The sequence below is a fragment of the Procambarus clarkii genome, chromosome 39 (assembly GCF_040958095.1).
Source record: "Procambarus clarkii isolate CNS0578487 chromosome 39, FALCON_Pclarkii_2.0, whole genome shotgun sequence".
NCBI classification, from domain to species: domain Eukaryota; kingdom Metazoa; phylum Arthropoda; class Malacostraca; order Decapoda; family Cambaridae; genus Procambarus; species Procambarus clarkii.
The window spans coordinates 15,277,357-15,293,297 of NC_091188.1; positions in this window are offsets into that span (position 1 = coordinate 15,277,357).

Below are 15,941 nucleotides of genomic sequence, written 5' to 3' on the forward strand. Positions count from 1 at the left end.
AGATTAATAATTCTAACACGAATTTTCTCAATCTTTCGTACATTACGCTTCACTGTTGGAGGTAAATCAAAAATCAATTCTCCAAAATTCATTTTTATTTCTAGTCTGACGCGACACGGGCGCGTTTCGTAAAACTTATTACATTTTCAAAGACTTTAGTTCACAAATACACAACTGATTAGAACTTACGTATCTCCGATTTTATATCTACATTTGAGTGAGGTGGAAGGGGTGATGTGGCATTAACACAAGACAGAACAAAATGTGGTATTAATAGGGTATTCATTTCATCAACACAAGACAGAACACGAAACAATGGATATTGAATAGAAGTGTTTGTAGAAAGCCTATTGGTCCATATTTCTTGATGCTTCTATATTGGAGCGGAGTCTTGAGGTGGGTAGAATATAGTTGTGCAATAATTGGCTGTTGATTGCTGGTGTTGACTTCTTGATGTGTAGTGCCTCGCAAACGTCAAGCCGCCTGCTATCGCTGTATCTATCGATGATTTCTGTGTTGTTTACTAGGATTTCTCTGGCGATGGTTTGGTTGTGGGAAGAGATTATATGTTCCTTAAGGGAGCCCTGTTGCTTATGCATCGTTAAACGCCTAGAAAGAGATGTTGTTGTCTTGCCTATATACTGGGTTTTTTGGAGCTTACAGTCCCCAAGTGGGCATTTGAAGGCATAGACGACGTTAGTCTCTTTTAAAGCGTTCTGTTTTGCGTCTGGAGAGTTTCTCATGAGTAGGCTGGCCGTTTTTCTGGTTTTATAGTAAATCGTCAGTTGCATTCTCTGATTTTTGTCTGTAGGGATAACGTTTCTATTAACAATATCTTTCAGGACCCTTTCCTCCGTTTTATGAGCTGTGGAAAAGAAGTTCCTGTAAAATAGTCTAATAGGGGGTATAGGTGTTGTGTTAGTTGTCTCTTCAGAGGTTGCATGGCTTTTCACTTTCCTTCTTATGATGTCTTCGACGAAACCATTGGAGAAGCCGTTATTGACTAGGACCTGCCTTACCCTACAGAGTTCTTCGTCGACTTGCTTCCATTCTGAGCTGTGGCTGAGAGCACGGTCGACATATGCGTTAACAACACTCCTCTTGTACCTGTCTGGGCAGTCGCTGTTGGCATTTAGGCACATTCCTATGTTTGTTTCCTTAGTGTAGACTGCAGTGTGGAAACCTCCGCCCTTTTCCATGACTGTTACATCTAGAAAGGGCAGCTTCCCATTCTTTTCCATCTCGTAAGTGAAACGCAGCACCGAACTCTGCTCAAATGCCTCCTTCAGTTCCTGCAGATGTCTGACATCAGGTACCTGTGTAAAAATGTCGTCAACATACCTGCAGTATATGGCCGGTTTCAAGTTCATGTCGACTAAGACTTTTTGCTCGATGGTACCCATGTAGAAGTTTGCAAACAGGACACCTAGGGGAGAACCCATGGCGACCCCATCTACTTGCTTATACATGTGCCCATCCGGGCTCAAGAAGGGTGCCTCTTTAGTACAAGCTTGGAGTAGTTTCCTCAGAATATTTTCTGGTATGTCAAGAGGAGTACAGGCTGGATCACGATACACTCTGTCGGCTATCATTCCGATTGTCTCGTCCACAGGTACGTTGGTAAACAGCGATTCTACGTCCAACGAGGCTCTTATCCCTGTGGCCCGTGTGCCCCGCAGTAAGTCAACAAATTCCTTTGGAGACTTCAGGCTGAAGGCGCAAGGAACATAAGGAGTCAGCAGGCCGTTGAGTCGCTTCGCCAGTCTGTACATAGGTGTGGGTATCTGGCTAATGATTGGCCGAAGTGGGTTTCCAGGCTTGTGCGTCTTGACATTTCCATACGCATATCCAGGTTTATATTCCCCAATGATCTTTGGCAGGTGGAGTCCGGATTTCTTGGCGTTCACAGTTTCGATCAGTTTGTTGACCTTTGCTTTTAATTCGGCTGTAGTGTCCTTCGTTACCCTTTGGAACTTAGTTTGGTCAGAGAGTATGATGTTCATTTTCGCCAGATATTCGTCTTTTTTAAGAATGACATATATTGGCGACTTGTCACCTCTCCTGACAACTATCTCCTTGTTCTCACGAAGGCTTTTAGCTGCCGCTTTAAGCTCGGGGGACAGTATGGTGCTTCTGTAGTTGCCTCGATTCTTTCCTCCTTCTGCAATAAGTTCTGCTTGTAAGGTATCTTTGGTAGTGACCTTCTTTTGTGTCTCGAGGTCGAATATGTCGTCCAACAGAATTTCCAACTCTACTTTCCGGGCCATCTCACTCGGTCTGGACATAACATGACAGTTTATGCCCAGATTTAGGAGAGTGACATGGTCCTCAGTGAGGTTAATTCCTGCAAGGTTCAGGAAGCCATCTCTTGGTCGTGGAATCGCTGTTTACCAACGTACCTGTGGACGAGACAATCGGAATGATAGCCGACAGAGTGTATCGTGATCCAGCCTGTACTCCTCTTGACATACCAGAAAATATTCTGAGGAAACTACTCCAAGCTTGTACTAAAGAGGCACCCTTCTTGAGCCCGGATGGGCACATGTATAAGCAAGTAGATGGGGTCGCCATGGGTTCTCCCCTAGGTGTCCTGTTTGCAAACTTCTACATGGGTACCATCGAGCAAAAAGTCTTAGTCGACATGAACTTGAAACCGGCCATATACTGCAGGTATGTTGACGACATTTTTACACAGGTACCTGATGTCAGACATCTGCAGGAGCTGAAGGAGGCATTTGAGCAGAGTTCCGTGCTGCGTTTCACTTACGAGATGGAAAAGAATGGGAAGCTGCCCTTTCTGGATGTAACAGTCATGGAAAAGGGCGGAGGTTTCCACACTGCAGTCTACACTAAGGAAACAAACATAGGAATGTGCCTAAATGCCAACAGCGACTGCCCAGACAGGTACAAGAGGAGTGTTGTTAACGCATATGTCGACCGTGCTCTCAGCCACAGCTCAGAATGGAAGCAAGTCGACGAAGAACTCTGTAGGGTAAGGCAGGTCCTAGTCAATAACGGCTTCTCCAATGGTTTCGTCGAAGACATCATAAGAAGGAAAGTGAAAAGCCATGCAACCTCTGAAGAGACAACTAACACAACACCTATACCCCCTATTAGACTATTTTACAGGAACTTCTTTTCCACAGCTCATAAAACGGAGGAAAGGGTCCTGAAAGATATTGTTAATAGAAACGTTATCCCTACAGACAAAAATCAGAGGATACAACTGACGATTTACTATAAAACCAGAAAAACGGCCAGCCTACTCATGAGAAACTCTCCAGACGCAAAACAGAACGCTTTAAAAGAGACTAACGTCGTCTATGCCTTCAAATGCCCACTTGGGGACTGTAAGCTCCAAAAAACCCAGTATATAGGCAAGACAACAACATCTCTTTCTAGGCGTTTAACGGTGCATAAGCAACAGGGCTCCATTAAGGAACATATAATCTCTTCCCACAACTAAACCATCGCCAGAGAAATCCTAGTAAACAACACAGAAATCATCGATAGATACAGCGATAGCAGGCGGCTTGACGTTTGCGAGGCACTACACATCAAGAAGTCAACACCAGCAATCAACAGCCAATTATTGCACAACTATATTCTACCCACCTCAAGACTCCGCTCCAATATAGAAGCATCAAGAAATATGGACCAATAGGCTTTCTTCAAACACTTCTATTCAATATCCATTGTTTCGTGTTCTGTCTTGTGTTGATGAAATGAATACCCTATTAATACCACATTTTGTTCTGTCTTGTGTTAATGCCACATCACCCCTTCCACCTCACTCAAATGTAGATATAAAATCGGAGATACGTAAGTTCTATTCAGTTGTGTATTTGTGAACTAAAGTCTTTGAAAATGTAATAAGTTTTACGAAACGCGCCCGTGTCGCGTCAGACTAGAAATAAAAATGAATTTTGGAGAATTGATTTTTGATTTACCTCCAACAGTGAAGCGTAATGTACGAAAGATTGAGAAAATTCGTGTTAGAATTATTAATCTTACTTTTTCGGTCATATTTAATAATATATATATATATATATATATATATATATATATATATATATATATATATATATATATATATATTCATCTTTGCCTTATATTGAGTCAAGAGGCGCTCAAATTTTGTAATATATCGTGAGCTTGGCCTCAGTCAGCAGCATCAACAACTTTCTCCGAATTTTCCAGTCCACGATGGAGTCAGTTCCGGGCGGGCCGGGGCTGGGAGTGCTGCCCATTACACGCGACGAAAATCTGCTTAATATTTCCTCTCTGTATATCTGCTCGTAATCCTGGGACGATGTGTATGACCGGTGTTATTTATTAACATTATAAGGAATGCTAAAATTATATTATATATACATACACATATATATATATATATATATATATATATATATATATATATATATATATATATATATATATATATATATATATATATATATATATATATGTATATAAATATATATATATATGTATATGTCGTACCTAGTAGCCAGAACTCACTTCTCAGCCTACTATTCAAGGCCCGATTTGCCTAATAAGCCAAGTTTTCCTGAATTAATATATTTATTATAATTTTTTTCTTATGAAATGATAAAGCAACCCTTTTCTCTATGTATGAGGTCAATTTTTTTTTATTGGAGTTAAAATTAACGTAGATATATGACCGAACCTAACCAACCCTACCTAACCTAACCTAACCTATATTTATAGGTAAGGTTAGGTTAGGTAGCCAAAAAAAGCTAGGTTAGGTTAGGTTAGGTAGGTTAGGTAGACGAAAAAACATTAATTCATGAAAACTTGGCTTATTAGGCAAATCGGGCCTTGAATAGTAGGCTGAGAAGTGCGTTCTGGCTATTAGGTACGACATATATAAATATATGTATATATATATATATATATATATATATATATATATATATATATATATATATATATATATATATGTCGTACCTAATAGCCAGAACGCACTTCTCAGCCTACTATTCAAGGCCCGATTTGCCTAATAAGCCAAGTTTTCATGAATTAATGTTTTTTCGTCTACCTAACCTACCTAACCTAACCTAACCTAGCTTTTTTTGGCTACCTAACCTAACCTTACCTATAAATATAGGTTAGGTTAGGTTAGGTAGGGTTGGTTAGGTTCGGTCATATATCTACTTTAATTTTAACTCCAATAAAAAAAATTGACCTCATACATAGAGAAAGGGGTTGCTTTATCATTTCATAAGAAAAAAATTATAGTAAATATATTAATTCAGGAAAACTTGGCTTATTAGGCAAATCGGGCCTTGAATAGTAGGCTGAGAAGTGAGTTCTGGCTACTAGGTACGACATATATATATATATATATATATATATATATATATATATATATATATATATATATATATATATATATATATGCAACAATGATCACAAAAACACTGATCCAAGTATGCAGAATAACCACATATGAAAAATAGAAAATGCTTAACGCGTTTTCGGCTAATTCGCCTTCATCAGAGCAAAGTAGAATCATTGATTCTACTTTGCTCTGATGAAGGCGAATTAGCCGAAAACGCGTTAAGCATTTTCTATTTTTCATATGTGGTTATTCTGCATATATATATATATATATATATATATATATATATATATATATATATATATATATATATATATATATATGTCGTCCCTAGTAGCCAGAACGGACTTCTCAGCCTACTATGCAAGGCCCCATTTTTCTAATAAGCCAAGTTTTCATGAATTAATTGTTTTTCGACTACTTAACCTACCTAACCTAACCTAACCTATAGAGATAGGTTAGGTTAGGTAGGGTTGGTTAGGTTCGGTCATATATCTACGTTAATTTTAACTCCAATAAAAAAATTGACCTCATACATAATGAAATGGGCAGCTTTATCATTTCATAAGAAAAAAAATTTGAGAAAATATATTATTTCAGGAAAACTTGGCTTATTATGCAAATCGGGCCTTGCATAGCAGGCCGAGTACGACGTTCTGGCTACTAGGTACAACATTATATTATATATATATATATATATATATATATATATATATATATATATATATATATATATATATATATATATATGCATGCAATTGACGATCACAAAACACTTTTCATTTTATGCGGAAAATCCACAGAGAAATATGAAAGTAGGTGAACGTTTCGGCTTGTTAAAGCCTTTGTGAACACCAGACTGACTAGAGGAGAAGGGAGAAGGGGGAGGATACAGGCCGACACCTGGAACCTGACCAACCCATCCCTAGGGAAAGAATTAACCAGTAACAGGTATAGCTTAGCTTAGAATGGTCAAAGAGGATTAAGCGGTCAGAGAATAAGGATGAAAGATTAAAGAAAAGCCTCATGAACACGCAATATATGAATATAAAATTATAATGAGACATTGTAAGCCTCTCTATCAGAGTTTTTTCTTAAACTGTTGTGCACTATTATAACTTAAAAATGGATCAAGTTTGTACATTCCAGTACTAACATTAAGAAGATTTGGACATTGTTAGTACTGGAATGTACAAACTTGATCCATTTTTAAGTTATAATATTGCACAACAGTTTAAGAAAAAACTCTGATAGACAGGCTTACAATGTCTCATTATAATTTTATATTCATATATTGCGTGTTCATGAGGCTTTTCTTTAATCTTTCATCCTTATTCTCTGACCGCTTAATCCTCTTTGACCATTCTAAGCTAAGCTATACCTGTTACTGGTTAATTCTTTGCCTAGGGATGGGTTGGTCAGGTTCCAGGTGTCGGCCAGTATATCCTCCCCCTTCTCCCTTCTCCTCTACACGGGAGACATCTCCCGTCACGCAGGGTGCAGTCGCACCTCCACAGATCTCCAGTATCATCTATTGATACTGGAAATGGCTCAAAAGGGCCAACACTTACGGGCTATTCATGCCCAAGCCACCTTTTGGGTGGCTTAATCTCTCTCTTCTCCTCTAGTCAGTCTGGTGTTGACAAAGGCTTTAACAAGCCGAAACGTTCACCTCCTTTCATGTTTCTCTGCGGATTTTCCGCATATATATATATTATATATATATATATATATATATATATATATATATATATATATATATTATATATATAAATATATATATATATATATATATATATATATATATATATATATATATATATATATATATATCCCGGAACTCACAGTTCCTGCGACGGCGCTGGAACCAATCGTATTGGCGTATGCCTTTTCATTGGAGACTTTCAGCGCCATGGAGAGGTGGGGACCTGCTGCCTGGGTAACAACTTCTCCCCCGAATCAACCTACCCTGGCTTTGCGCCCTGGTGAGGCTACTCCAGACCAACAACCAGAGCACAACTCCATAGTCTCCTGAGACTGATGGATGCCTGCTACTGTATATATATAAGCATACATCAGTCTCCTGAGACTATGGAGATGCGCTCTGGTTGTCGGTCTGCAGTTGCCTCTCCAGGGCGCAAAGCTAAGGTAGGTTGATACGGAGAAGCTGTCACCCATGCAGCACGTCCCCCCCCCCCCCATCTCCACGGCGCCGAAAGTCTCTAATGGGATAGGCTAACGCCAATACGCTTGGATCCAGCGCCGTCGCAGGAACTCTTAGAACGAGGTTGAAGGCAACAAAGAAGTGCCCTCGGAGGCTCCAGCTCCGGAGTTAACCTCGAAGTTGGTAAAAGAAGGCACAACGACTCCACACCCGGAGTCCCGCCTCTCAACTGTCAATCAACTGGTGTACAGGTTCCTGAGCCTACTGGGCTCTATCATATCTACATTTGAAACTGTGTATGGAGTCAGCCTCCGCCACATCACTGCCTAATGCTTTCCACCTCTTAACTACTCTGACACTGAAAAAAATCTTTCTAACGTCTCTGTGGCTGTTTTGGGTACTCAGTTTCCACCTGTGTCTCCTTGTTCGCGTACCACCAGTGTTAAACAGTTTATCCTTATCTACCCTGTCAATTCCTTTGAGAATTTTGTAGGTAGTGATCATGTCTCCCCTTACTCTTCTGTGTTCCAGTGTCGTGAGTTACATTTCACGCAGTCTTTCCTCGTAACTCATGCCTGTTAGTTCTGGGAGTAGCCTAGTGACATACCTCTGAACTTTTTCCAGCTTCATCCTGTGCTTGACAAGGTACGAGCTCCATGCTGGGGCTGCATACTCCAGGATTGGTCTTACATATGTGGTACACAAGGTTCTGAATGATTCCTTACACAAGTTCCTGAAGGCTGTTCTGATGTTAGCCAGCCTCGCATATGCCGCAGATATTATTCTGCGTGGGCAGAATATGTGGGCTTCAGGAGACACGATTGGTGTGATATCAACTCCTAGATCTTTCTCTCTGTCCGTTTCTGTTGTTGTGGTTCTTGTTGTTGCTGTTGTTGTGTGTGTGTGTGTGTGTGTGTGTGTGTGTGTGTGTGTGTGTGTGTGTGTGTGTGTGTGTGTGGGGAAAAAGATTAGTAGTTAGTAACAGTTGAGAGGCGGGTCGAAAGAGCAAAGCTCAACCCCCGCAAACAAAAATAGGTGAATATAAATAGGTGAATACACACACACACACACACACACACACACACACACACACCTGTGTCCCCTAGTTCTCGTACCACCCGTGTTAAATAGTGGTATGAGAACAAGGGGACACAGGTGGAAACTGAATACCCAAATGAGCCACAGGGACGTTAGAGAGAAATTTTTCAGTGTCAGAGTAGTTAACAGATGGAATGCATTAGGCAGTGATGTGGTGGAGGCTGACTATATACACAGTTTCAAATGTAGATATGATAGAGTCAAGTAGGCTCAGGTATCTGTACATAAATTGATTGACAGTTGAGAGGCGGGACCAAAGAACCAGAGCTCAACCCCATGCAAGCACAATTACGTGAGTACACACACACAGTTTCAAAGCGTTATATGACAAAGAGTGCTGGGAAGACGGGACACCACGAGCGTAGCTCTCATCCTGTAACTACACTTAGGTAATTACACTTAGGTAATTACACATACACACACACACACACACACACACACACACACAACAACAACAACTTTTAAGTGTGTGAGTGTGTGTATTCACCTATTTATATTCACCTATTTGTGCTTGCGGTGGTTGAGCTCTGCTCTTTCGACCCACCTCTCAACTGTCAACTGTTACTAACTACTAACTATTTAAAGAGCAGAGCTAAGCCCCGCAACCAAAAATAGGTGAATATAAATAGGTCAAGGAGACAGCGAAGCCCCAACAGGTCTGTGTGTAACATGGCAAATAATTAGATTGTATAACTTTATTATTAAAGTAATAAGTATTTATTACATTATACCTGGTGTACTGACATTCGAAACTCACTGTTGATTGGGAGTGAAAACGCTGACACAATTTAATGTGTTCCCTGTGAGGAGAACTGTCAGATGTTCTGAGAGATGTGGCGCTAAGGTGTGGTGATATGTTCTCACGCTTGGGTATGATCCTCATCGGGTCTAACCTTCGAGCTGTTATGGTAAGATCTGACATCAGTCCAACAGATGTGTGTGTGAGAGAGAGAGAGTGAGTGAGTGAGTGAGTGAGTGAGTGAGTGAGTGAGTGAGTGAGTGAGTGAGTGAGTGAGTGAGTGAGTGTGTGAGTGTGTGAGAGAGAGAGAGAGAGAGAGAGAGAGAGAGAGAGAGAGAGAGAGAGAGAGAGAGAGAGAGAGAGAGAGAGAGAGAGAGGAGAGAGAGAGAGAGAGAGAGAGAGAGAGAGAGAGAGAGAGAGAGAGAGAGAGAGAGAGAGAGAGAGAGAGAGAGAGAGAGAGAGAGAGAGAGAGAGACAGAGAGAGACAGAGAGAGACAGAGAGAGAGAGAGAGAGAGAGAGAGAGAGAGAGAGAGAGAGAGAGAGAGAGAGAGAGAGAGAGAGAGATGACGTTTGAGAATGTTCAGACGTAAGCGATGAGACTAATCCCCGAGCTGAGAGGTATGACTGACAAGGAAAGGCTAAGGAATTAAACGTTACCTGAGAAATTGTCAGGGGTACAATTGTGTTAATTAAGACAATATTTAGCCAGGGAGGTACGCGAACAAGGGGACACAGGTGGGAACTTAGCAGCCTAAATGAGCCACAGAAACATTAGAACGATATTTTTAAGTGACAACTTAGAGAACAAATAGAATGTACTAGGAAGAGAGGTGGTGGAGGCAGACTCCATGCAGTTTCAATGATAGAGTCCTGTAGGCTCAGGAACTTGTTCACCAGTTGAAAAACCAGTTGAGAGGCGGGTACAACAACCGAAGCTCAACACTTGCATCCACAACTGGACGAGTACACACACACACACACATGCACACACACGAATATGCTATTATGTACTATAGCTTTATGTGCCATCAACATCGACCATTAGCTCTTGGAACCGGCCTTCGTAACCACCTATTACACCTCGTAGGAAACAAATTTCTGGGTAGTATTATTCTCTCATAATACCTGACAGCTAAGAGGGGCCTGACAGCTGAGTGGACAGCGCTTCGTATTCGTAGTCCTGAGGTTCCGGGTTCGATCCCCGGTGGAGGCAGAAACAAATGGGCAGAGTTTCTTTCACCCTGATGCATCTGTTCACCTAACATTTAAATTAATAAGTCCCTGGGAGTTAGACAGCTGCTACGGGCTTCTTCCTGGGGGTGTGTAGCAAAAAGGAGGCCCGGTCGAGGCCCGGTCCGCGGGGACGCTCAGCCAGAAATCATCTCAAGATAACCTCATTTCTAATGCCACCAACGTATAAAAAATGGCTAATATTATCCTCAAACTTTGTACAGACTTTTGCTGAAGACACTTTTGGAAAGTCGATTTGAAGGTACCTGATGGCTGCCGACTTGTTAAGTAATGTCCCACAGCTCTAGATAAGGAGTTGTCACCCTTCAAATACCTTTAAGACATCTTCCCTAAGATGTCTTAGGCAAAGATCAAAGCAATATTCGATGGGAATAATAATATTTGTTATACTATCTGAGGCACACGTAATCAGAAGGTAACACTTACTACCCAGAAACAAATATTGGTTTCTATTGTGCTTCCTAGTGCAGTTACCTCCGTCCCGTCCGCTATTATTTTTCTGTTATATCTTCTTTGTAAATTACGTATGAAGTTTGCCTCTTAAACCTGATCGTTTCGTACTTTCTATTTTCTGCTATTTTTTTTTTGACTTGAGGAAAGCTTTCTATAACACTGTGACTCATCTGCTTCACAAGCTTCCGCTCATGCCACCTTGTTTCATATTGGTTATCATTGTGAAGAGTTCCCCATCTGGTGTGTGGTTTACTCATCATATCTTCAGCCACGTAATTGTGACTCATCGTCTGCATATGGGTGCCTCACGTAAGCGTCTTACTCTGTTTAACTTCTTCGATTCTCAACTTTCCTTCAGACAGTCTTTTCCCGCCTTCGAGTCTTACTGTCAAACGACGCAAGAACCATCTTAGGTTTCTTGAAGACGGTCTTGCGGACCAACAGTCCGTCAACACCAAGGCGTTAATTGTGTCTTCTTCTCTTCCCAGTGATCTATGTAATGTTCTATTTCACATCGGTTTTTAACATGCTCGACTCTCCTCTTCCCGCTACTCCTCTACACTACACAACACTGCTCGCCTCTCCTCTTCCCGCCACTCCTCTACACTACACAACACTGCTCGCCTCTCCTCTTCCCGCCACTCCTCTACACTACACAACACTGCTCGCCTCTCCTCTTCCCGCCACTCCTCTACACTACACAACACTGCTCGCCTCTTCTCTTCCCGCCACTCTACACTACACAACACTGCTCGCCTCTCCTCTTCCCGCCACTCCTCTACACTACACAACACTGCTCGCCTCTCCTCTTCCCGCCACTCCTCTACACTACACAACACTGCTCGCCTCTCCTCTTCCTTCCACTCCTCTACACTACACAACACTGCTCGCCTCTCCTCTTCCCACCACTCCTCTACACTACACAACACTGCTCGCCTCTCCTCTTCCCACCAGTAGCCAGGCCTACCACCCAGATGTGTGGGGAGATCTATGTTAGATACTATGTAAATTAATTAGTACTGCTTCATTTGCTTTGATGTTGTCCCAGTAATTATCAGCTAATTTTGCTTAACAGTTTCTAAGTAAATGAAGGTTAGTTTTGAAGAGATAGCCTATTAAGGAAATTACTAGGTCTAGAGCGCTCGAACGCCCTCGTCCGAACGCGGGCTGCATTCAGGCAGTTGCGCAGGCTTTTTGGAGCCCGTTGCTGAGCCTCCACTCAGCAGTTGGAGCTACTGAGTGGAGGACATGGTTAGGTGATCTCTCTGTGGATTTGGCCTTAAGTTAAGTTGTATGGTTAAGTAGAATATAGGTTTTTCAAATGTTTATTACTGGTTGGAGTGAAATAGCCATTTAATTTAGTAGTCCCATGTAAGGTGGGAAATTCGGATTATTGTGATTTTTAGAGATAGCCATGAACCTTCTGAGCAGGTGACGTGGTATTACTTAAGAGTGTGGTTGTGTGGGACAGTTTATCTTTGTTGTGACTTGTAAATACGTTGGAGTTTTAGTTCAGTTCCCTTTTTCATTGTCCTCATTTTCTGTGCCAGAGTATGGAGTGGGAGAAAATTATTGGGATACTGGCTATTCTTGAGGCGTATGAAACAGTCTGTAACACATACCACGCACCCAAGTGATCATGGAACGCTTCACGGAGCTCCGGCAGTACTTCAAGTATTACCAGTACTCCAACTACACCAGGAAGTGCACCGAACGAGTACGGAGTTGCAGCCTCTGCGCCCAGGAGCACTGCTACACTCACTGCACACCATTCCACCGACGCTGCTTGCTCTGTAATGGCCCACACTCTAGGGTCTCACCTGACTGTCTCCCCCAGAAAGAAGGAAATCCAAAAGATGACAACTACCGCTTCCTCCACCACCATACATCAACCAGCAAACCCACTCCTGCCGGAATTCTCTGTATTACCCAGGGACACACATGTAACTTCCGCACCACCGCCCGGCCCCTGGGGACGCTGCACCCAGCCGACTTCACCACCTCCGGCCCAGCCTGCAGCCTCCACCAAGATCACACTTTTGCCCATCTTCCTTCACCTCACCGACAAAATGGCGGGAAACGACATTACATGCTATATCCACGTCAACAACAGGCTGCTCGTGGCGAATTTACTTCCGACAGCTGCTGTACCCGATGACCTTCCAGTTTCCACAACTGCTACCAGACCCTGAGCCGACCCTAAGGGAGCTTTCACCGTTCGGCCACAGTGACTGCAGTCCCAGAGCTTGTCCCAATGACAGGGACGGCAGCAGTCCCCAGGACAGCTGACCAGGACGACGAGGCCGACTCTGAAGACTCGACCGAATCCGAAGACGAACCCAAGGAAGTCGACCACGATTACTCGACCGACTCCGATGCCTCAGTCGATGTCACCAGCTCTCCTGCCCCTCATGCAGCCGCACGGGCACCATCTCCCCCTCCAGATCCCGCTCCGGCACCAACCAGACTGACAGGCTCCCATGCTGCCTCCACCGGGTACATCTGACGTGGCCGCACACTTTCCAAGGACAGACAGCATAACTCCATAATCCACAACGATTACTGGGAACACAAGAGCAGGGAAGCAGGACGGATCCTTAGCATGGTCGTCCCTCAAGAGCGCCTGGACCACCACTGTGACTACGACACCTTGAAGAAGGAAATTCGACCAGACTACCAACATCTGGGAACTGGGATATGGAAACCAATCTTCTTGTAACACCCGGACATCTCCCTCTAGACCGGCCGACTGTGGCCAGCCCGTCGACAGCCCTGCTGACTCCTGTGTCACTCAGCTGTGAACGACGTGTGAACCCCATCAATTCACCGGTCTGACCAGCCCTATGGTCTTGGATGGATTGGCGTGTTCACGGACCCCATCGCCACATCTCCAGTATCAGTTATTGATATTGATAATGGTTCCAAAGAACCTCCACTTACGGGCTCACTATAAGCCTGTCCTACATGGAAATTTTGTTCCAGTAGCTGAATCTAACAACAAAAACTCCCACTTACAGGCTATTCATGCCCATGCCACCTCTTGGGTGGCTTAATCTTCATCAATCAATCAATCTCTCCCATCACAGTCGACTTGATAATGGTCCACGACGGACCGAAACGTCGTCGTCTCCTCATCTTCTGGTGTTTGGTTTGGTCATCGTATCTTCAGCCACGTTATTGTGACTCATCGTCTGCATAATAATGTATTATGCATATAATATTGCTATCATTGTCTACTACTGCAAGTCCTGTTGATATCGGTACTACTGATACTGCCCTCTGTAATCAAGATACTGCCCTATGTAATCTACTGTTCTCTGTGTACAGGTACTTCTGTAATCATTCTTACTATTGGCAGACTTTTCCTTTTCCATTTTCCTAACACCATACATCTTGTCGTCGAAGTTAACGCTCTCATTCAGCTGCAGCAAGTTGGTCTCCGGGGGCTCAACACTCACTCCACCTGAGGCTGCAGGCCACGTGTGCCTCCCTCGCCCCTTTACCCAACTGCTGGAGATGTCGTCCACCAGGTGCTACTCCTCCTGATTTCCCCAAGGGCTCTTGTCCATCTGTTCCCCAGAGACCCGACGCCGCCAGACTTCTACACTGTGGTCGTAAATTTTGGAGACAGAAGTCGGTTTGTGGCGTATGGTGCTGCTTTTTTAGATACACTGTTAATTCAATGCATACTTGATATTAAAAAAACTAAAGTGCAGCGAAGGTTTAAACTCAAGAAAAAAGAATGTTTGTAGCTAAAAAGTAATTTGTTGTGATTATTATACCAGACAAAACTTAGCTAAGCAATCGATTTGTACACGAGCCTCAGAGACAGGCTGGTGTATGCAAAAGGATGTGGTTCATAGTAGAGATGAACAGAATAAGGAGATGTTGATGGGAATAAGACATAAAATGAGTCATAAGAATTAGTGTAACTGCACAAAGCCAATTAGCTCGTACATGACAGCTTCCACTTATAACCGACCAAACGCATTCGTTTACATGTATAATCAACGTTTGAAACAATCAAGTGAACCCATGTCTATTTCGTTACCCTGTAATCTGTTCCACAAATCAACAATCCTGTTTCGAAACCTGTATCTACCCAGGTCTTCCCTAAATCTAAACTTATCCAATTTCCCTGGAAACACAAACCAAAACTGTCTCTGTTTTCCGCTTGTTACAACTTGTAATAAAGTTGTTACATCTTGGCTTAACGTGTTTATGACGTATTAGAACGTTGTTACAACTTGCTATATTGGTTGTTATGACTGGTTAGGTGTTAAAACTTGTTCGAACCTTGTACCAACGTCGTAGTTTCGGTGTGTGTTTGGCGGGTTATATCCATTGTTTCGTGTTCTAAGTTGATGATTAATACCTAATTAATATCCCAATTGTTAGGTCCATTCCTCCACTCGCACACCTGGATCTGTCACACTCCTAACGCTTCGCCACTCTAGAGAAAGTAAGTTAAACTTTACAATCTCTTTTCATAGGGAACATTTCTAATTTGTGGGATCAGCTTTGTTGTCCTTCACTGAATGCGTTCAGTGAATGTACATTCTATAATATGGCTAAGAAATGGAATTACATTCTTTAAATGGGACCAAAGAGAAGCAAGATATAGCTGAAGAAAAACACCGAGTGTTGGTATACACCACAAAAATCACATTGACATGATTATTCAATGAGAAAATCAGCAGGAGTTGTGATGAAGGATTCGATGGTATGCTCTTGGTACACCCAAGCAAATGCTCTAGACCACTGGGTGCTCAAGTTATTCGGCCGATATTTAGATATTAATGGTCTATCTCCGTTCTTAAAAACTGGTACTACTCTAGCAACCCTCCACGACTTCGGTTCCCTGCTCGAC